Source organism: Myotis myotis, unplaced genomic scaffold, assembly GCF_014108235.1.
Source record: "Myotis myotis isolate mMyoMyo1 unplaced genomic scaffold, mMyoMyo1.p scaffold_m19_p_13, whole genome shotgun sequence".
Classification (NCBI taxonomy): Eukaryota; Metazoa; Chordata; class Mammalia; order Chiroptera; family Vespertilionidae; genus Myotis; species Myotis myotis.
In genome coordinates, this window is record NW_023416317.1 from 2,936,777 (window position 1) to 2,961,191 (window position 24,415).

Sequence of the window (24,415 nt, forward strand, 5' to 3'; positions counted from 1 at the left end):
GCAGCTTGCAGGTTTTCCCCAAACTGAAAATCCTGAGCGATGATGGGGAAATTTTCACTGACATTGGGAAGTATCTGTAGAGTTGACATTTGATTGATACTGTGGCAGCTTTTTCAAACCTTATATACTGTCAGTGCAACCGTATTAGAGATGACTCTTGCCTTTGTAAAGTAATTTAAAAACAAAAATTGGGGGGGGGGGTGAGGATTAAAAAATACTTCATTGACATCCTAAGGGCAATTATATTGACAGAATAATGATCCTTACTTTGGGATCATTTCCTTGAGAAGAAAAAAGAAATATATATATATAATATTGATTATAGATATAGATATAGATATAGATATAGATATAGATATAGATATATAGATATATAGATATAGATATAGATATACACACACACGTATATTTCTAGGGACAATGTGTTGCCTCTGCGACTCCTTCAGATTCATTAAAGTGCCAATGGAATGACTACGCTGCATACATTTGCGCACTGTGTGAGACACTTCCACTGAAATCCAATTGTGACTGTGAATGCTTCAGACCAGATAGAATTGTAACATGTTCTGCTGCTGGAGTGGGAAGACCAAATAGCTATTTCAGATTCACATTTCCCTTTTCCAATTGATGGTGGGGCTCCCCTGGAATGCCCCGAGGCTACAACAGCTCTAACATTCCAATCATTTTTGCTGAAAAAGTCTAAATATACCTTCTACTCTACCAGTCACTGTGGTTCCCCTAAGGGTATTTTTGTGTTGAAGTAAGTCACTGAGTAGCAGACCTACAGCTTTTTGTCTTCCAAAGCTCATTGACTAAGAAAATAATACACATAAAGGCAGCCTATTCCCGCACTGTCCCAAGGGGGAAATGGTCTATTGCCACCCGTGTTTAGTGATGGGGTAGAGAGGCTTGGAGAATCAAACACCTTGAGGGCTCTGCGGCAGCCAACACACCAGTACTCTGTTTTCATGAAACATGTAAACGAAAAATCATGGAAATGGCGCGTCTTTAGGAAATAATAGGAGAAGGTACCCACTGTCACTTCGGATTGGGAGAGAGTTAGGAAAGAAGATCCATGGGCAATAGGTACGCCACTGAATCTGTAATATCGCTTCACTACAAGGAAAGGCCATCAGCATGGCCGTTTGTTACGGTGAGGAGGCAACCTGTCCGCACAGCGGCTGTCGGCGCGCAGAGCTGCAGGTCTGAAACGGCGGCTGGGAACCTTCCCGACGTGTTTGATGACGCGTCTTTCTTCACGGCATTGCGAGCTAAGTGTTCACTGTCAAGACATAAATATTATAAAATCTGAAGGATAAACAGATTTCTGTGTCAGGTGCCATAGCTGCATCTTATTTTATAAATGTTTTCACTTTCACCTGAGTAAAAGCAGCATAATTAGGAAAAAGGCTCAAGAAGCAAGGCATTCGATTTCTGTTTACAGTTTTATAAACACAGCTATGCTTCACTTTCACTGCTATGATCGCAGCTGTAAAATGTCCTTAACACTATTTATTAATAACACGAGTTTATTTAAATTTGTTTCTTTCCCCTGTGTATATACATATATCTTTAAAAACAAACATTTTTATCTCTTGTAGAGAAACTGAGAGATATTCCACTGTGTTCTCCAAGGCAAAACTGCTTGGGCTTCAGGTTTAAAACACTGAGTGGACGGCCAGGGGGAGAAAGCATTTATGTGACTGGGTGAGGGGATTATAAGCAAAATAAGAGTTCTCTTATTTTAATATGATAATATGAAGTAAAGCTTAAAAATGAGAACAAAATCTTAAATTTATTTGGTGTTTAATATTTCTTTATTTTCCAAAAACACCATCAAGATGGGCAGAGCAAAGACAGTTGACCCATTTAATGGTTGAGAATAACGAAGGTCTTAGAGATGGAGGCAAAGGAAGGAGGCACCTCAGCTCAAATAACACACATCTGGAAGCGGGACTTGGAAAAGCAGGCGGTTCACCGGCACGGCAGCCATGGCAGCAGCAGCTCCTTCCCCGCGCCCAGGTCAGCCTGAGCAGCCAAGGCGCCCACCCTCTCACAGGGCCGCGCCCCGCTTCCCCGGGACCCCTCCTCGAAGCTTCTGGGTTTGAGAACCCCGGTTTCCTCCCTCTGCTCCTCCAGCCTTAGACATGGTAGCTGCTTCCTGTAGCTACTTCGACGTTGCCTCCGTTTCCCCATTGAGATCTCGAGTCCTCTCAGCACCTGATTAACTAGTTGCCATTATGAAAGTCTGTGGAAACAGTGCGCGTGGGTTTGTTTCCTGACTGGGCCCTAATGCAGACATGTTAACCACGTAAGGAGCGCTTATTTATACGTTTCTGTCAACCCCGTAATACAGGTTACATTGTCAAGTCTCAGCAGATAAAGAAGTGATCATTCACACACTTCCAGGTTCCTGGAGACCTGCTGCGTGCAGCCTTCAGGCGCAGGAGCTGGCTGCCTGGCTCCTCCAGGTTCCCCGTCCCAGTGCTAATGGGCACAGCTTTGCTTCTCACAGACCTCTTAGCGCGGGAGGCCTGCCCAGCCCTAGAAACGAAAACATCGCTTCTACACGCAGCTTGCTTAGAATTGCCTCCAGTGCCGCACATGCGATTATATCCAGGCGCACAAGGCAAATACTCAGATTTTCTGGAACAGTAAAAAGGATCCTGCTAATCTAATACACTTTTAAACATAAGACATTGGGCCAGGCTCAGAAACAAAGCCAGATATGGACCAACATTTCTAAGCTTCAACTTGGTTTATATTCTGCAGAGTTTAACTAACATTCTATTTCTAAAGATTTTAAGAGGTACATGATAGTTGGACAAGAACGCACTCTAGCAAAATAATATTCTGATGAGTTAAGTGTAAATGATTCAGAAATATTCTAAGTATATTTCCCTTGAAACATACAGGGATTTCAAAGTTAATGGAAAAAGTGCTGGCAGCTCACATTTAGAGTTTTTATTGAAACCAGGATGTTTGAATAAACATTAGACATTCAACTAATTCAAACTGGAATGGGTTCACCAACCCTTAATTATAACAAGGCTTTACGTGATGAGGAAACAGGTCACATGCGAGTCTCAGACAGAAAGCTGTGCTTGGCAGACATACTTCTGTTTTGAGAAACCTCTACAGGCATATTTTGGCAACCAATTGAGATATTAAAACAGGCAGTGAAGTTTTAAACTCAGCTTGGCAAGCACCATGAGAAAATAACTACCAATTGGAAACTTTAAAAAAAAAATTGTCAGGACTGTAATGATTGAGTTTTGAAAGGATGTTAGAGCAGAACCCAGTTTAAAATAAATAAATAAAAAGAATGTCTCCTTTAAGTGGGCTAGCAATGAGCAAGTCACATCAGAAACCGAGGCGCGGTGTGCCTTTGGCTCCTCCTGTCTGTCTGGGCATTGTAATTTGGAGCTGAAAATCAAAATAGCTGGTAAGCAGGAAACGAACAGACTGGTGGTGAAATTTTAATTCTCAGATGCCTAATGCCTGAATTCAGCTCGTAGTGGGCCAAGTGGAACTCCCGTGACCAGGTGGTTACTTTAAACAGCACAATGGGGATTCCCAATGACTTGAAAGTCACCCCTGGGGTGTCCAAGTCCTGCTCATAATAAATCAGAACAAAGCTCACCGTGCCATGCTGCTAAGCCTTACACCCCTCAGCCAACCTTAGCTTGTGGCACAGTTACTTGGAAGGACTGTTAAAATGCAAATTACTGGGCATCTTCCCCAGAATTTCGGATTTGATGGGTCTGGGTTGGGGCCTTAGAATCTGCATTTCTCATAGGCCCCAGGCGTAGCTGTTGCTGCTGGTTTGGGCCATTCTCAGAGACCACTGGCCCGTAAACAGATAAATAATTTTACAACAAAATCATCATAAATACTTTTTAAATTAAATATGGCACACCATAAAGGATTTTTAAAATAAACAGAGAAATTCTTTCTCTGCTGCTTGACGTCCTGCTGAGAGATATTTTCGGAAATGAAATTAGTCTGACAGCCTGGCCAGGAGCTCAGCTGGGTAGAGCATTGCCCAATCCACCAAGGTTGCGGGTTCCGTCCCTGGTCAGGGCACATACAAGAAGCAACCAATGAATGCATAAATACGTGACACAACAAATTGATGGCTTTTTCTCTCTTCCTCTCTCTCTCCTTCCCTCTCTCTCTAAAAAATCAATAAATGACTTTTAAAAAGATTAGTCTGGCAGTTCAGAGTCCAAAATTGATCAATCTCTGAAATACGCCTGTTCCAAGTACACCTGTTCCTTGTGAGGGAAAAGATGCGCCGTTCACCAAACTGCATGGCTCCTCACCACGTGCAAGAGGCGCTGGAGGAAGGTGGGGACAGCGTGTAAACACGCTCACACGCCAGGAGGAGGTGCCCCGGGGGCAGTGGGGAGTAACTGGAGACATTTAAGCAGAAAATCACATGACCAGATGGAGCACTCTTTCCTAGTACACCTTGGAGACTATTGTGGGTGAAGAGCAGGATTCCTGAGAGGGAAATGTGAACTCCTCATAAACAAACAGTTAAATTCTAACTGAAAAAATGAAAATCCAATGGTGGTAAGATTAGAAAGGATCTTATTTATTAATTTTGGTTACAAAAGCATTCAAAAAGAAATGGACGTTGTACACGGCTGTGCTAGGGCCTACTGTAGTTTTCTCAGTTGCGGGTAGAGAGGGGAGAGAAAATTATTTTATATTTAGCAGTGTGGTGTTTTCATTACAGATTTAATATTAAAAGTTTAATGTAAAGGCCAATTGGCCAATTTGCTTCCTGTCCCTGTGAATGGCTGTGTTAATAAATAATGCATATTGTTTAATGAGAAAAAATCATGGTCAAGGTAAAATTGTAAAACATTTTAATGGGATGCCTTTACAAAAGGTCATTGCCCTTTCTAAATACCTCCTGATGATTTCTTCTTCCTAGGAAAGCTGTTTTTAAATACACCCTTAGCACACAATTACTCCAGCAACTTAAGAATATCTAAGTACACTTGGATAGAAATCCAAAGTTATCTTCAAAAATGCTTAGCAATGGGTACAATGATGACCCACTTCTTAGCCTATCTAATAAAGAGGGAATATGCTAATTGACTGCCCCACCCTCAAAGATGGTGGCGCCCACAGCCACAAGATGGTGGTGCCCAGTCCCTCCGCCCCACCAGGGCGGCAGGCACGTGACAAGGCTGGGCCCACCCCCAAGCCAGCCTGGCCTTGCTGTGCACCTGCCTCCAGAGTCCCCCAGTCCCCTCAGCCCCCCAGCCACCCACAGCCAGCCCGAGGCGCAGGCAAGCCTCAGATGTCAGCTATCCAGCCGCCCAGGGCCACCCGAGGCGCAGGTAACCAGGGCTGGCCGAGGCTTGCACTGCCGGCAGTGGCAGCAGCAAAGGTGTGATGGGGGTGTTGCCTTCTCCTGATGGCCAGGTTGCCTCCTGCCCCTGAGGGCTCCTGGACTGTGAGAGGGGGCAGGCCAGGCTGAGGGACCCCCCTCCAGTGCATGAATTTCCATGCACCAGGCCTCTAGTGTACTTATAAAGGTCTATGGAGAAGAAGAATAAACTACTATTTCTCATTTTAAAAAGGTAGACAAGGCAGTATACTGGCAAGATGGCAAAAAAAGAGTCGCTACATCAAAGGAACACTGAAGAGGATTTGAAAAGGAATTATTTATAAAGATGTGGGCAAGGCCCAGGGAAACCAGCAAGGAAGGTGAGGCCCACCAATGCTGGCAATAGCAGGGAGCTCACTCTTTGACCTGGAGGGTAAGGGAAAGAAGTGTGTCCAAAGGGAGCCTAAGAGTAGCTGTAGTTGAAGAAGATGCCCTTCCCCCCACCCGCCAGGTTTTACCTCACTTTCCTCTCACTCTTTACTCCCTGCCATTGGCCAAACGCCACAGAAGGTGCTTTCATCCATAAAGTCCACAAAGTCAGCTTTCTGAGGCCAGAACAGGGTAGAAAAGCATAGAGAGTGGATTGCGGGGCAACTGAAAGCATTAGGAGGTACATGAAATGAAACGTTTCTATGGAGCATGCTATAATTAAAATAACTCCACCTCCATCCCAATCACACACACGCACACGCACACACACGCACACGCACACGCACACACACTTGAAGGTTCTACTCATTTAAGAAGGTATTGCTGTCTCACAGGTCATTTCTTTCACTAAAATTTAAGCCTTGGGTTCTCCTATGCCAGTTGAAAGAGTGATGATGTATGTTTGAATTCCAAGCCCAGTGTTTCATCACGTGGAGAAATTATGTTACTTTCTAATACAGCACAAGAACTATACTTGCACTTTGCCAATCATCTTAACTGATTGGGCTTGGAGTTGGGACTGCAAATGGTCAAGCAACAAGTCTAAAAAGCTAAAGGACCATACGTGTATCTGATCATGCAACTCTGAAAAGTAACTAAATGCCTCAATGATTTACAGTGCTTGAGGCTTCGAGTGGCTCATTCAGTAGGCTCACGAGATCATTCTGAGTCGTCGTCTTTTTTTCTCATCACTGATCACAATTCCTCTAATGAGATGAAGGGCTTCTTCTCAGTGAAACAGGGACTCAAGCATGCTTCAAGCAATTGAATTATGATTCTTTTGTACAGGCACTTCACAGATGTCCTACCTTTTACATCCCTCAGGCTTTGGCTGGGGCAGACCCACTGGTGGTGTTCACTACTGAAACTCTAGGATTCACACAGCACTTGGCATACAGTCAGTCCACATGCTGTGGGTATTCGTGGATAAATTAGCAAATGAACTAGGCAAACAGCATGGCACTAGGAAGAACACTGCGCTCTGACCAGGACATTTGAGCTGTGGTGTCTTCAGGGAGATCACTTCTAAGAGTGTCAATCTCATCTGCCAAAAAGTAGGGATCAAAACCAGCCCCACCGGGAGCTGCCAAAGCGTCATGAGAAATAATGCACCTGAAACTAGAGACTGCAAGGCATTCTAAAATATACACTATTTTTACTATTGAAATTGGTTGTCAAACCCCAAAAACTGTAGGAGTTCAAAGTACCAACAAAAATGTTATTTCTCTTCTAGAGTGAATACAGAAAGGAAACAACACAAAACAAAAGAAACTTTGTGATGATCTACAACCAACATTCTTTTACATTTGAACTTCAGTCCCAGAGCAAATGCTTGCCTCTATTAAAATTAATGATTACATGTCTTTGAGTCAGTGATTATACTTTTGGGACTTTCTATCTACAGAAATAAATATGCATCAGGATAGCAATGTTTACAATGACAAAATCAACTGCCAACAACCTGAATATCTACCAGCAAACTATATAATGTTATAAATTAGGGAATATCTGCACTATAAACTACACTGTACAATATAGTAATCACTAGCCACATGTGGGTACTGAGCACTTGAAATGTGACTAGTCCAAGTCCAGATGTGCTGTGAGTGCAAAATATACACTGAATATCAAAGACTTCATATGAAAAATAAGCATGTAAATGTCTCACTAATAATTTTATATTAAATTATGAAATGATCAGGAATGAGACAATGCAATCCCTAGTAAGTGTCAATGGCATTCTTATCAGAAGTAGAAAAAGTAATCTTAACATTTATGTGAAACTACAAGACAAAGACATATTGAGAAAGAATAAAGTGGGAGGTATCATGTTACCTGATATCAAACTATACTACAAAGCTACAATAATCAAAATAAACTGGTACTGGCATAAACACAGACATATAAATCAGTGGTATAGACTAGAAAGCCTGGAAATAAATCCTCACTTACATGGTCAATTAAATTAGGATATATCTCCTCGAGGAAGGGAAACAAGATTAAAAAAAAAATAAACAAATGGGACTATATCAAACTAAAAAATTTTGCACAGCGAAGGAAATCAACAAAACAAATGAATGGGCCAAGATATTTGCAACATCAAATAAGGGAGCAATATCCATAATTGTATAGAGCTCATACTATTTAATGCCAAAACATAAATAAAAATAGGCAGAGAACCTAAATAGACATTTCTCCAGAGGACATACAGATGGCCAATAAATATATGAAAAGACACTCAACATCAATAATCATTAGGGAAATTCAAATTACGACCACTATGAGATATCACCTCATACCTATCCAAATGGCTATCATCAATAAATCAACAAACAAGTGTTGATGATGATTCAGTAAAAAGGGAACCATCGTGCACTGTCGGTGGGAATGCAGACTGGTGCAGCCACTGTGGAAAACAGTATAGAGGTTCCTCAAAGAATTAAAAATAGAGTTGCCATATGACCCATCAATTCCACTTCTGTGTGTTTATCCAAAGAAAATAAAAACACTAATTTGAAAAGATATATGCACCCCTACGTTCATTGCAGCACGACTAGTGATAGCCAAGATACGGAAGCAACCCAAGTGTCCTTCAATAGATAAAAGGTTAAAGAAACTGTGACATATATTTACAATGGAATAGTATTCAGCAATAAAAATAAAGGAAATCTTTCAGTTTACAAAAACATTGATGAATCTAGAAGGTAGTATAGTATGAGAAATAAGTCAGACGGAGAAGGATAAGTACCATATGGTCTCACTTATATGTAGAACCTAAAAGAAACAAAATGAAAAAACAAAACAGAGACAGACCCATAGATATAGAGAGCAAGCAGATGGCGGCCACAGGGGAGGGTGGGGAGATAGAAATAAAAAAATTAAATGAAAAATAAATGCTGAAATACCTTAGATGTATTGACTTAACTAAAACATTATTAAATTGGGTTTTTTTTTCTATTTCTTTTTACTTTATTAAAAAAGTGGCCACTAAAAAAGTTACAATTACATTTGTGGCTTGCATTGGATTTCTCTTGTGCATAGTGCTATAGATCAAGAATTGGCAAGCTCTTTTTGTAAAGGGCTGGGTAGCGAATATTTTAGGTTTTGCTGGCCATTGATTTTTACAGCTACTCAGATGAGTTGAGATAATATATAAACAAAATGAGTATAACTGTGTCCCAATGAAACTTTACTATGAACACTGAATTTAAATTTCATATAATTTTCACACATCAGGACATATTATTCTCTTTTGATCTTTTCCAAGTATCCTATATAATAAAGAGCTAATATGCAAATTGTCTTCTCGCCCTCACGCCATCATGCCTCAATGGCTCAGACACTCAACACTGGGGAGAGAGGAATGGGGATCAGCCAGACACAAATGAGCTCACGAGGGAGGAATGGGGAGCAGTCAGGCTGCGGCCAGGGAGAGGGACAGGCTGCCCACCCCATGGTCCTGGGCACCTGCGGGTGTGGCCGACCCGGGCAAAGCCAGCCTGGGTTCTGAGTGCCTGTGGCCAGCCAGAGGGAGGGAAGCCCAGGTCCCAGGTGCCTGCGACCGGCTGGAGGATGGAATCCTGGGTCCCGGGTGAGGGGCAAGGCAGAGGCGGTTAGGGGCAATCAGGCCAGCAAGGGATCATTAGGGGCGATCAGGCAGGCAGGCAGAAGGGTTAGGAGCCAGTGGTCCTGTATTGCTATAGGCAGTCAGACATCCCCCAAGGGGTCCTGGATTGGAGAGGGTACAGGCTGGGCTTAAGGACCCCACCCCTGTGCATGAATTTTGTGCACTGGGCCTCTAGTTTAAAAATATAAAAACCGCCCTAACCGGTTTGGCTCAGGGGATAGAGTGTCAGCTTGTGGACTGAAAGGTCCCAGGTTCGATTCCGGTCAAGGGCATGTACCTTGGTTGGGGGCACATCCCCAGTGGGGCGTGTGCAGGGGGCAGGTGATCGATGTTTCTCTCTCATCGATGCTTCTAACTCTTTATCCCTTCCCCTTCCTCTCTGTAAAAAGCAATAAAAATATATATTTTTTAAAAAACACCATTCTTAGTTCACAGACCACACAAAAACAGGTCGAAAGACAAATTCAGCCCACAAGCCATAGTTGCAAACACCTGCTTTAGACTATTAAGCAGTATTGAAAAGAATGCATTAAATCTATATGTACTATATATACAGTGTCTAAAACAGCCTATTGCAGAATAACAGACAGGCCAGGGTTTCATGTTTGTAAAAAATAAAAATGCACTGTCATTATGTTTACCTAATTTTATATGACCAGTGGGCTATGGAAGAATATATGCCAAACTGTCACCATTGCAAATAAAATTGAACTCAAAGAGGAGGCATGTGTCTATATCATGTTTCCCCTAATTACTGTGATGATGCATGACAGTTAAATTTCTGATAAATTTCAAAAAAACACCAAGGTTCCATCATATACATATGTATATATATAATTTCCCCAAAAAATATTTACACACACTTTGAGTAATTATAAAGGCAGTATTTATTGAAATACATTTCATTTTCAAAATGTAATATAATCTACAGACATTGTGTCTATGTGACTTATTTCACAGAGCCTATATATATATATCTTTATCACTGAAATGTTGATATTCATGCTTAATTTCCCTGAACAAGTATTCTGTTTATCATAAGTGCAAAAACTGGGGAGAAAAATTTAGATCAGAACAAAAAGTAATGATAGAAAATATCTTTAAATGATTTTTGCAAAGATATTGTTCTTCTTTGCGTTGTCTTTTCATTTGTTCATATGGTTTGCCTCAAATTCTACCCTTTAGGTGCACACTGTTCCTAAGTGTAAATGCTAGCATTACCTGGGCTCTTGATAAAGGCACAGTGTTCTCGGGAGCTGTTATTCCGTTAGGACACACTGAAGAGCCTCTACTTAAGGGACACCTCCTCTTTCAGTTTGCACTGGTTACGTGTTTCTGCATAGCAAACACTCCCCAAACCTTAGAGGCCAGAGCAGAAATAAATGCACTCTCCTCGTTTCTGTACAGCAAGAGTTGAGGAGCAGGGTAGCCGTTGCCCTGGCTGTCTGTGAGCCAGGCTGCCTCATTTGAAGGCTTGAGTGGGGCCAGAGGACTCTGCCCAGATGGTTCACTCGGATGAGTGTTGGCAGGAGGCTCGGTGCCAGGACACATGGAGCCCTCTGGAGGTCATGTCCTCATGCATGGCAGCTGGCTCCCCCGAGGGAGGGAGGTGGAAGCCACAGTGCTTTTTATGGCCTCGACTTGGACGTCGCACTCCACAATACCCTATTGGCTCGCAGGTCAGGCCTATCCAATACAAGGGGGGACAACACCAGGATTCGGGAAGCAGGAATGTACAGAGATGACTATGGGCACAGCCTCAGTCTAGCTATTAGCCATGTCTTACAAATATATACCTGATTAAAACACTCTAATTTTTATGTAGCTGTATTGCAGGAATAGAAGTTTACATTATATTAAAAACATAAAGTTATATAACTTGCCAAATATATGACAATTCACAAATCAGTGCTTTTAAAACACTTAGAGAACACAGGGTATTTTATACAAGCAAATTACCTATCTGTATAAGCCACACACATGAGTGAATAAATACAAGAAGCAAGGCATTAGATGAAGAAAATTATATTGTGAAAATTACCTGCTTTAGCTTATTATTTACTTGACAAAGTGATATAGCATTAAAAGTACAAAAATTCATCTGGTAAAAATCAGGTTATTATTCAGTATGTAGAATATATTTTTGGAAAAGATCTATGTATGCACAGAAAAAAGACTGGAAGGATATACACCGACATGAACAGGGGTATGTCTGGGTGTTTGGATTGGACACGATTGCTTATGTGTTTTTATCTATGTTATTCAGAGAACATACATCAATCACTTTTATAATTAGAAAAAAAACTCATAGTCTGTTTTTCTGGCTTGTGCTATTTCTATTCCCTAAATTGCCTTCTGAAGAGTTTTATTTGAGATCCATAAATCATTCTTACAAACCAAGAAAGGATAGGTTACCTATTCTAACGTTTATCCCTGAGGCTATTAGAAGCTAATTGTGAATCGGTGAAATACAAGGCAAATTTCATTTACATCACCTTACTTATGCTCAATAAGGTCAAAGGTATAGGTTCTGTCTCTTTCTGGTCCATAAAACATGAATTTCTACTTTCAAAGTACATCAACAGTGGTGATAGCTGTTCCCATTAGTCAGTCAGATCATCTTATGAAATATTGACCCGATAAAACAATGCAACTGAGGAAAACAATAGAGCACAGGTTTTACTGACAAACACATGCACAGGCTTAAATTGTCTCTTACCACCTTTATCCCCTTTATACCATGTTATTCAGAAAACTGAAGATTTAAGATGGCCAAGGTCAATGATTTCAAAATGGTTCTTTAGTGCTCCATCGGAAAAAAATACAAATCAAACCAATCATAATTCATATCTGGGTTCATGCCACCTTGGCAGTTACGTTTTATGGCAAAATGTCCTTTAATTTTATATTCAAACCTTTTCCAGCTTTTCTTAGATAATTCACTTTTTAATTTATGATACTTCCTTGCTCAATTCAAGCTCCATTCACTTTTGGATACTTTGGAAAGATAAATAACTGACATACTCTGCCATTCACGAGTAATGTACTGCCTGTAACTTAATAAAAAATAGGCAGCCAAAGAAATGTATTTGTTTTAGAAATAAATATGTATCATATGTATAAGTAGTAAAATAACAGTAAATTATAAATATGTCATAAAATCCTTTTCTATTTTACTAAGCTTAAATTACATACAATACATTGTTAGGTCATATACATTTTAAGAATGAAATACCTTAGTTGTGGCTTATACTGCATGTAACTATAGTTGCATATAAAGTGTGCAAATTAAGTATTATGTTTACATGTTATTACAGGCAGCTATTTTCACTTCATTGGCAAATATTTAATGTTTTGGTGAAATATTATGTGTCTTTAAAACTCCAATCACCTAAAAGCATGAAAAACAAGGATATCTCCATGTGGCACTTAAAACTGTCCCCAGTGTTCAGGTCATGACATACTGAGTCCTCTTTATGGAAACAGTAATAATAGTAATTTATGGAGAGCTTTCTATGTGCCAGGAACACTGGGGGCGGGGGGGGGGGGGGGAGTCTTCATGCACGTTCCTATCTAACTTAATCTTATAACTTCCTAGCAAGATAGAAAATACCACCTCCGCTCTACATATGAGAAAGTTCATACTGTTCGGAACCCAGAGCCCATATTCTTACGTGCTACACCACAGGAAATTAATGTGTGGATTGTGTACTGGGGCCCTTTATACCAGTTTTTCACAATTATTCACAGGTGGGGTCTTTAGCAGGAACATCACTCACATGGTCAAAAACTGGAAGCTGCAAGTAGCCTCTATAGGCCCTGCCTTGCAAAGCCAACCTTTAAGAAATTTCAAACATTGCTCATCATCCCCCATTTATTCTCTAGATCTGATTGTAAGCAGACTATTTACAGCCTGATCAAGAATTGCAAATTTTATTACCTTGAGTTAACCAAATGCTATTCTTCCCTTTAATGGCTGGAATGAAATATTATAACAGAAGAAAACAGCAAACAGGAAGATGGCTCTCCCATATCCATCATGCCAGGCCACTGACTGCACCAACCATGCCACTCCTGCTCTTACACGTCGGTACGAATTTCCAATTGGCAACGAGATGTGTGAGGATATCTCTCGGGGGTCGCTTCTCGGCAAAGTTCCTGCCCCTAAGAGAGAAGCGCAGGAAGAGGCAGCTGCTGTCTTTCTTCCAGGTCTTGCTGTAACTGGATAGAAAACAGATTTCCAAACTGCGATGGAGCTGTCTGTGAGAATGGCTCCATGAACAGGTGAAAGGGCCTGAGTTCCAACCTCTAGGTTCCCTGGTAAGTGAACTTGCTATCAAAGGCACCCTACTTTCTAACAGTGGTTACTAAGTAATGGCTGTATGCTTGAATATTCTAGATCCTTCTTAACTGACTAGTGTCCTAGTTACTACATGTGAGCAACAAATTACCCCCAAACTTAGTGGCATAAAGCAAGGCTTTTAGTGCTGGCCAGTTCTGTGGTCAGGACTCTGTGGGCTGGGCACAAGGGGAGCGGCTTTCTTTGCTCCACGCTGTCTGAGGCCTCGAGTGGCGGCTGTAAAGCCCTTGAAGCCCTCGGGTCTTGCAGACTGAGGGCTGGAGCTGAAGGCTCGGTCAATCACCTGTCTACGCTTTTGCTGGCTATTGGCTGAGACCTTGGTTGAAGCCATTGGCCGCCTCTCCATGTGGCCTGAGCTTTTTTGAAACATGGTGACTGGGTTCCACGGGTGAGCATCCCAAGAGCGCAAGGGCCAGGAAGCTGTCATCGCCCTTGACGGGCTGCTCAGAGTCGCCCAGTGTGTACGTGGGAGATCCAACCCCAGGAGCCCCAGGCTGGATTTTGCCTGTCTGAGCAAACCACATGGGTGACTAGACGGGGGAGACGCGGCGTTATAACTAACACATGGGGAAGACGCGATGGCGGCCCTTTGGGGGAGTTCTCCTTGCCAGCGCTGGCTAGGGCTTATCTAGCAGGGGGGAGGAAGGGGCCGAGCTGGGCACCGCCTGCGTGCAGGCCAAGGACACACAGGGCATCTGGTGAGGCTGGTTAGCCATCAAGGACGTGGGAAACTCCAGTCTGAGCTGCTCTGTTCCTTGTGGCCACTGACTGGCCAGGCAGACACCATTCCACTGACCGGGAGGGAGCTGGGCTATCCCGTCCCCTGACCCCACACAATATCACTTCCATCACATTCTATTGCTCAAGGAATTTACCCATTTCCATCCAGTTCCAAGCAGAGAGAACAAATAAATGTGCCTGTCACACTGGAAGAACAGCATGTGGCATGTGCATGGCCAACTTTGGAAATGCAGCCTGCCATGGGGCCCTTCTGGCCACTGCAGTTCACACCCCTGCCACTCACAACCTACACACAGTCCTCACCTGAGACCCTCGAGTCTTACTACCAAGTCCACTCGAAGTCCTGAGCTTGTCCTGAGGATCAGGTTCAGGTACAAATGAGGGTCCTCAGGTGCTTTCATACAGCCCCTGAAATCTCTTCCACTCCATCCTGAAATCTGCGAGCCAGACCTACCCAGCACTCAGAGGTGGGCAGACAGGATAAATGCCGAGGACCGTCCCACTCACCAAGGCAGGACAGGGCGTGCACTTCATTGCCCGCCCATGACAGACTAGGTTGCAAACAGGGGCCTGCTCTCACCCCTCACTGGAGCTGAGACCTGGGAATTCCTCACCACAGCCCAGTTTCCGCCTCAGCCGCTTTCTTCTTCCATGGAACGAAGCCCATTTAGCAGCTGGGTCATTTACATCCTGCTTCCTTCCCAGAATCGAAAGATTCCTTTGTCACTTTGAGCTGCCTCTGTTCCTTTCACTCAGCCTGATATAAATATTTTTAAATTATGTGTATTTTTATGAATTAATTTATTATCCACCTCACTAGCAAAAGCCGTACTCCCAAGTCTCCCAAGATGAGTCTTTCTCTATGTTGAGCTTCCCGTAAGGCTGCCAGGAGATGACTCTAAGATCCCTAGAAGCCCTACTGTTGAGTTCAGGCACCACCTTAAACTTGTCTGAGGTTACTGACGGGCGGTTTTGCAGTCCCACACTTGCTTTTATCTTTGTAATATGTTTCTTTGACATATCCTGGGTTCACTGTCCACCTGGAGAACATTTCCTTATTTGGGAATCTTAGCAAGTCTAGAATGAGAAACAGTTTTACTTTAAACTTGGCAAAATCTGTCTCGCCTAGGTTTTAACTTTCGCTTGAAAACTGAGTTCATTCAGTGCATTTCCTACCTCCCACACCACGACAGGTGTCCATCGGCGCGGGTAGCCCTATGCCCTGGCCTAGCAGCAGTTCTTGCTGTCCCGCTTCTAGCGGCACTTTCCTGCAGCTTCCTTTAAGGCCCCACCTCTGTGAAGGCCAGGAGACTCTGCTACCCACACACCCCCCTCAGGATGCGGCTCCAGACCGCCAGTCTCCACTAAGAGCATCTTCATGGCCCTACAGTCCCACCTACTTATTTGTCCCAGAGCCCCCCCACACACTTTGGATTGTCCTAGTGTCGCCTCACTTAGTACAACTTATGCTCCTGTTGCTATGGGCGCGCACCAAATTACTTCAAAACTCGCTGGCATAAAGCGATGCACCATTTGCTCCCAGGGTCCTGACAGGGCACAGCAGCAGAGACAGGGCTCCTTGGATATTGGAAGGAAGACTCCAAGGTTGGGAGATGGAATCACCAGAAGGCTCCCAGGCCTTAGCTTTGGTGAAGAGTCCATCTTGGGCCGAGACCGGTGTGGCTCAGTGGATGGAGCGTCGGCCTGCGGACTGAAAGGTCCCGGGTTCGATTCCGGTCGAGGGCATGTACCTGGGTTGAGGGCATATCCCCAGTGGGAGATGTGCAGGAGGCAGCTGATCGATGTTTCTCTCTCATCGATGTTTCTGACTCTCTATCTCTCTCCCTTCCTCTCTGTAGAAAATCAATAAAATATATTTTAAAAAAAAAAAGAGTCCATCTTGGGCTATTCGCTGCACACCAACACCTGACCCTTCCATGTGTCCTGGCCCTCTTCACATGTGCTTCCTGGGTTCCAAAGCAAGAATCTTGAGGGAGAACAAGGCCAGGCACAAGCCATGTCGCCTCCTATGAACTAGCTTGGAAATTACCCAGCTCACTTCTGTTATATTCTATTGGTTGAATTACAAAAGTTTAAAGATGAGAGAATGAGGACCTCAGCTACTGATGGGACAAGATCTGCATCATATTGTAAAAGAGCACCTGGAATGGAATATATCAATAGGCATGGCCACTGTGGGAAATGCAGTCCCTACAGGGAGCGTGGAGATCTGTTTGATTGGGAGTACAATAAGCTTTAACCAGTAAGCAGTCCAAAATCACTGACTACAACGCACTGGCTGGGTCATCCAGAACGTTATTTTCCTGTGTAAGCCCAGGATTGTTATTTATGTCTTAAAAGTAGTATCCTATATAACAAAAGCCTAATATGCTAAGTGTCTAGTCATCCAGACATCCATTCAACCAATCAAAGCGTAATATGCTAATGATATGCTAAGGTTGCTCAAATGCTCCCTATGATGTGCACTGACCACCAGGGGGCAGACGCTTCAACTGGTAGGTTAGCTTGCTGCTGGGGTCTGGCTGATTTGGACTGAGCCAGACATGCCCTGGAGCCCTCCAGCCGTCCCTCCCCAGCTGGCCAACCTCCCATGTCCCTCCCCGGCTCCAATTGTGAACCGGTGAGGTCCCTCGGCCTGGCCTGCACCCTCTCGAAATCTGGGACCCCTCAGGGGATGTCGGAGAGCCGGTTTCAACCCGATTCCACAGGCCAGGTAGAGGGACCCCACTGGTGCAACAATTCATGCAACAGGCCTCTAGTTATTTATAAAAGAGATTTTAATATACCTGATTTCTAAAATATTTTCCATGTGAAGTATTCTATAACTGACTTATTTTTAAATATGCACAAATGTTTTCTACCAGTTGTTATCTGTGCAATCTTCATTATGCTCATTTCACAAATTAGGACACTTATGTTTAGATGTTTAAGCAAAGTTATGTAACAGTGTTTACTCTTAAGGTCATTATGGGAATGAAAAGATGTATCTAAAAAGCTTAGAGCAAACCTGAAATAGTGCAAGTAGTTAGCAAATATAGCCCAGCATGTCATAGAGTGTTCAGTCAGATTTTGACAACCACACTATTTTGGCCACTTGGGAAACATATATGTTACAAAAGAGGCTACTTTTATTAAAATATTAGCCAAGATATGTGTAACTCCAGTCTCAAATAAGGTAAATATAAATTTTTCTCTTCTGCTATTTTTAATAGAAAATACGTATTGGTACCTGGCCTAGGGTTAAATATTCACATGCATTTGATACTAACATAAACCTTAAAAGTAGTTTTTAGAACTAAAAATTATTACCTGTATCTATCCTGTGACATTCCTTTCTACACTGCTATAAATTCCCTACATTTTTAATGCTTTATACTTTCCTGCACTACCAGGTACGCCAAACAAAAATGTTTAAAAGATCCTGAGGGTTATTAAGAGACGTTATTAATAATTAATAATAAATCACATTATTAATTTCATGCCCTACACGCCTCTCATCTTGCTCCTGATTGGAAAGAAGCCCTTGTCTGGCCGGCTCAGCCTCTGGTCAGCCCCAGAGCACGGCCGGGGCAGGGCGAGTGCAAAGGCGCTTTCTAAAGAGAGAAAAGATTCCTAAAGAGAGATGGACACAGAAAAATCTCCGAGTCATACTATATCCTTATTCTACTCTTGTCCTTTGAATTGCTTTTCAAAATGTGAAATGGTTTTAAAATCAAACTGTTCTTTTACTGCCGAAATTTTCAGAGGTACTCTTTGAGAATCACCAAGAAGGATTTGTGAAGCGTTTTCATATATATGCAGCCTTGAGATTCATTTTTATTTCTCTTGCTGTTCTAGCGTTCCCTGGCATACAGTTCAGGGACTGTTAGGATGGACTTACGGGTAATTCACATCACGTTGTCTGCCAGCCAGCGGGAGGAAGGGCAGCTCTGATCTGGAAAGAGAATAAGGGGATAGAGCCCCGGCAGACAGCACACTGGGCACCCAGACGCAGTGCCAGTAGGACGAGGAGAACGCCTGCTGTGGGGTCGCTGGAGGAGGAAGGCACTAGGGCAAAGGGGTAAAGAAGGATGAATTTACTGGGTCATCTGCAAACCAGATGCGCTGAGCCCCAAATGGCGCCTGCACGCAGGGACAGGGAGTCAGAGGTTTTAAAGGTCTTGAGGCTGGCTTTTTCTGGGCGGGTCAAGAGGAAAGATAATGGTCTTAGCCAGTGGGTGTGGTCTTACTTAGCCAGTGGGTGTGGTCTTAGCCAGTGGAGTGTGGTCTTAGCCAGTGGGTGTGGTCTTACTTAGCCAGTGGGTGTGGTCTTAGCCAGTGGGTGTGGTCTTAGCCAGTGGAATGGGGTCTTAGCCAGTGGATGTGGTCTTAGCCAGGGGGTGTGGTCTTAGCCAGGGGGATGTGGTCTTAGCCAGTGGGGGGGGGAGGGGTGTCTTAGCCAGTGGGTGTGGTCTTAGCCAGTGGAATGGGGTCTTAGCCAGTGGGTGTGGTCTTAGCCAGGGGGATGTGGGCTTAGCCAGTGGGTGGGGGGGTCTTAGCCAGTGGGTGGGGTCTTAGCCAATGGGTGTGGTCTTAGCCAGGGGGATGTGGTCTTAGCCAGTGGGTGGGGGGAGGGGTATCTTAGCCAGTGGGTGTGGTCTTAGCCAGTGGGTGGGGTCTTAGCCAGTGGGTGGGGTCTAAGCGAAAGGGAGTGTTGGTGTGAAGTGGCCTGAAGGTCAGACCTAACACCTGCAACCTGGACACAGAGGAGGGAAGCCCCACACATGTTTATCTCACTTTACACTAGGTATGTAGTGCTACCAGCTCCTGCAGGCGGTTCAACTCATTCCACACGTGAACTCCAGGACACCTGGTCCAGGGACTCCCGCCTGGTGCGACCCGTATCCGGAAAGTGTGGGCAGGGACTGACTCTGGGACGGAACAAAGTTTCACCCCAACTTGCCAATGCTGATCAGACATAGTAGCTTTCACCCTTTTTATTTGATTTTAATTATTTTCATGCTTTTTTGTTGTTTTAGGTAGAGAGGGAGGGTGAGGGAGAGAGAGAGAAAAACAAACAAACACCGATGTGAGAGTGAAACATTGGTTGCCTCCCACCGGTGCCCTGGCGGGGGGGTGGAGCCTGTGAGCTTTCGGTGTCAGAACAATTCTCCAGCCGCCTGAGCCAGCCGGGCTCACCTTCTCATTCGGAACAATGTTGTAAATGACTGTGAAGCCTCATGTTCCATCTGCGGTTTGTCAGGAAACCACCCAGGTCTGACTTGGGTTCAGGTGGACAAAGTGCCAGCCTGGGGCCTTCTTTCCAGCCCTCTGGCCCTGGGGTGGGGGAGGCGGCGTCTCCAGGGACCTTGCCTGGCTCCCATCACTAGGAAGCACAGGAGCAGCGAGGTGTCCAGGCAGGTGCAGCCGCCTTTGTCGGAAGGATCTTGGCCTTTCACCCCCAGGACACTGGGGAGTAGCAGCAGAGCCACCACCAGGCCTGTGCCCAGATGGCGGTGGGCGGGGGCGCCAGGGGGCTGGGGGCAGCCCTGCCTCCCAGGTGCCCAGAAGCCAGGCTCGCAGTGACCCGCAGGCAGGAGCTGTGTTGCGCAGGGTGGGCCGGGCTGTCCTGGGAAATGCGCTGCCTCGCTCAGACCAGCTCACAGGGACTTGGAGGCTCAGCATCGCCTGGCCCGCTCACCGGGCAAATGCGCATCCTACAGGCCACACCCTCCGCCCGCACCGCCTCCGCCCAGGCTCCAGGCCTGTCTTCCTGACCAGGTGGGGATCTAGGGAAGGTTCGCAGCGAGTCCCTCACCTCTCTGACCTGCTCGCTGCGCCCTGCACTCGGTGTACACAGATCCGCTTTGGATGCGGGAACTGGAACACTGGCCGGGAGAGAACAAAGAGCTGTCCCCGGAGAGCTGGCAAGCCCGGGGTTGCCTGTGGGACTTATCAGACCTCGATCTGATGCAGGAAATTAAAAATAATAATAACAACAAATCTGCCCACTGGACATTTATTAAAGGAATCTAAAACTATATTACATGTAAGGTGATTAAAATGGATATTTTAACAATTCAATAGTTTAACAAAGTTATTTTTATTAGTTAAATATATATTTGTATATCTAAGTACATGCTTCTGTGTACTTTGTAGATACAAAAACACACATGTATCTAGAGAGAATAAAGGTAGACACGTAGGCAACATGTCTACAAGAAGTAAAAGCAGGTATATTGTTCTCACTATGACAGGAATCTTCTAGATGTTTCTGTAATTAGCTTAAGCAAGGTCCTTCCAGGCAAACGGATTTCTTCCATTCAGGCCGCTCTGTTGACTCACAAGAGTTGAGTGGCCATCGCTCCCAGCTTTACGCTGCTATGCATGCTTTGCTTGACTTCATCCTATCTTTACAGATTGATTATAAGTTATGTTCTATGTGCTATTTGCACTCAGCTCTAACTGTTGTATTGCATGGAGTTTAATAACCTCTTTCTGAGCAAATGTCCTATATGTAATGAGTCGGGGGGGGGGGGGGGTGTTTTGTTTTGTTTTACAAAATTCCAGTAGCATGAACACGAGGAAAGAAGAAGTCTGTTAAAGAATGCACAGGGGGAAATGCTGGACCAGAAAATGCTCAAATGAATGTGTCTCCTTATATTTTCAGGTCACAACCAGCTTGGAAGATAGAGCTCCAAGCTCAGGACTTCCAATCTCAGCTGTGTCAGTCGAGGGTGTGGGGCCTGAGGCAAGTTCTTTAAGCTCCATGAGCTTCGGTTTCTTCATCTGTAAAATAGGGAATCAGCTACTGTAACAGGGTTGTTTAGATAAAAAATAAAACGGGCCCCACAGTAAAATAAGTTTGAAGAGTGCTGCCCTGAACACCTCATTTTACACCCAGTAAAGTAGAGCGGATGGTGACCTCAGCACAGAGCTCCTCAAGCCTGCATCTGCGCATGTGTCTTTGTCATTGCAAATATAATTGGATATTTAGAATTCCACAGAATCACTTCACCTGGAACCCTTTGATGATGAGAGTTCCAGAGATTAGTATTTCTCAAACAATTGGAAAGGGGACAGGGTGCTGAGGGGCATCCCAGGTCAGCAGAGCCCTTTCATGGTGCACTTGGACCTGTGTGCCCGAGGCAATCGACCAGGACTGGGAAACTACCTGCTAATTCAGGTCACGGAGGCCTGGACTGCACAGTGGCTTTCGTGGCCAGAACTGACAAGTGTACTTTTACTGTATTCCCTGAGAAGAGACTCAAAAACAAATTATTAAGTAAATGAATTGAAAAATTTAATCCTCACCCAACGATATGTTTTTTACTGACTTTTAGAGAGAGAGGAAGGGGGAGGGAAGGAACATTGATGTGAGAGAGAAATATAGATTGGTTGCCTCACCTACTAGCCAGGGATCCAAGGAAAAACCTAGGTATGTGCCCTGACCTGGAATCGAACCCGAAACCTTTTGATGTACAGAACGATGCTCCAACCAATTGAGCCACCTGCAGGGGCTAATTTCTTTCTTTTTGAAAATTCTGTCCTCTGAAATGTCCATTATTTTCAAAGGAACTGATAAATAATGCCAAGTTCATTGGCATTTCAAACAGACAATACACTTATCTATTTTAAACCATTATGAGTCATATTTCCATGCAAACATCAGAAGATCACATTTTCAGCTACCAACTAAGGAAAAATCCTTCAGACAATAATAACCTCTTAATTTAAGATTTCTCTTGAAATTATTTTTATAGAATAATGTGGGTGTTATGCTCCTGAAAAACAAAATTACTTTTAATGAAGCAGTTCAACACCAGGGCAGGGAAAGAGCAAAGAGTTTTCTTGAGGTTCTGGTGACAGTTTACATAAAAAGATGTTTTATTTTCTCTTTGCAGGGTGTACCCATCATTTTGTCTTATTATTTCTGACATTCCGTTCATCAAATTAGCATCTTTGTGGGAAACACAAAAAAAAAAAGCAATTAAGGTTTTTGCTCTTTATTCTTTGGGAGTCAGAGATTTTGCTTTCCCGCAAGATTCTTAATGATGAGGCAGACCTGGACAAACACTAAGTGCATGGATTTTAAAATGCAATAAAGACAGAGCTTTAATAATTTTCAATTACAGTTATTCTGCAACAATGTTAGGGAATCTCACCTAAACAGTAAATTAGTCATGGAGTATGGAATGGGAAGCTTTGGGATTGTCTGCCTCGCCCAGGTAGTCTCCGTGATCCTCCTCGGTAAGGTCCTTTTAAAGATGGCATACATTGTATTTTGTTTCTAAGCCTTTTCTGCATTCATGGTGCTGTGTCTCCTTTTTAATATACTTTCTAACAAAACACAGCAGTTACAGGGCAGCCATTCAGAGGGATCTATTCAGAGTAAGTATTCACTCACTTGCTGATAAATATGATTTTTTTTATTTAGTTTTAAGAATACTTTTTTTTTTTCATTTTTAGCAAATGAAACTTAGTACCAATTTTTAAAAACTGCCTCTGGCTTTCATTAGAAAGTTGGTAGGAAAAAGTCTTTCATGTTGCCTTTGCATTAGCAAATCTTGTCTTTCATGTAAGTAAATAGATCATTAATGGGAAAGTGCATAGAATATAGCAAAAGTACACACTCCCAGAAAATATTTTAAATCAAAGTAAAATATGACAAAATAAATAAAGGGCACCACCAATAATTTTCTTTAAAAAAAAAAAAAAAGAAGAAGCATTGCCCCCTCATAGGACTTGAAAACAAGTCATTAACTCAGTCATTTTCTATGTCCCCTTGCAAGAATTTCCAATATTGTGTTCAGATAAATGTTAGATTATTTGTAATCTATCTCCTTGTCCTCCTTGCTCTTGCCATGAATTTAGTTACCATTGTTAATATTCCTGTCTCAAAATTGAAGAGTATGTCACAAATTTAACTTGCTGATTAGATTTGTGCAAAACTTACAATGAAACTCGTGACTAGAAAGCTTTGCATTTAAAATTCTAGAACATATTCCAAATATTCATAAGATTTATTGGAAGTGTTCTTGAGTTCAACAACACATAAGTCTGAACTTCTCCCCCAATGAATATCACCAATTTATCCCACAAACCCAAGCCAACATGTTTGAGATGGCAATGCTATGGGAAATTTGACACCTGACAAATTTAGTGGTGTCTGCTCAAGATTACTTTAAGTTAATGAGTCTTTTGTTTGTTTGTTTTCAAATCTTATTTAAGGAAAGCATTCGTTTATCCACTTCAGTGGGAAACTAGATTAGGGCAAGATTAAGTGAATTAATTCCAGTGTCTGTAGATACCGTTTCAGCTGGAATAAAAAATTCCTTATGCTGGCATATCTCAGTGGTTGAGCGTCCACCTATGAACCAGGAGGTCATGGTTCGATTCCCAGTCATGGCACATGCCTGGGTTACAGGCTTGATCCCCAGTAAGGGGCATGCCAATCAATGATTCTCTCTCACCATTGATATTTCTCTCTCTCCTCCCTTCCTCTTTGAATTCAATAAAATACCCCCAAAAAATTGATTATAACTGCCTCCATCTACTAATTTCACTTTATTTTATAAAATGCTTTGGGTTTATTACAATAGCAAATATTTTAACGACAAAACTAAAGAAACAGAATCCACATTTCTCCTTTAATGTGCATATCTCAGCACTACCTCTCTAGATAGGACATGGGAGCTGAATCGCACTAGCTTAATTTAATTTACATAATACATAGTTAGGAAGGAATCAATACATGAATATTGGATAAATTATTTTATGAAATAATTCCTGCAGAATCTTTGCAATGTTAACTTTATTTTAGAACCTTATTTGAAAGCTCTTTACTAAG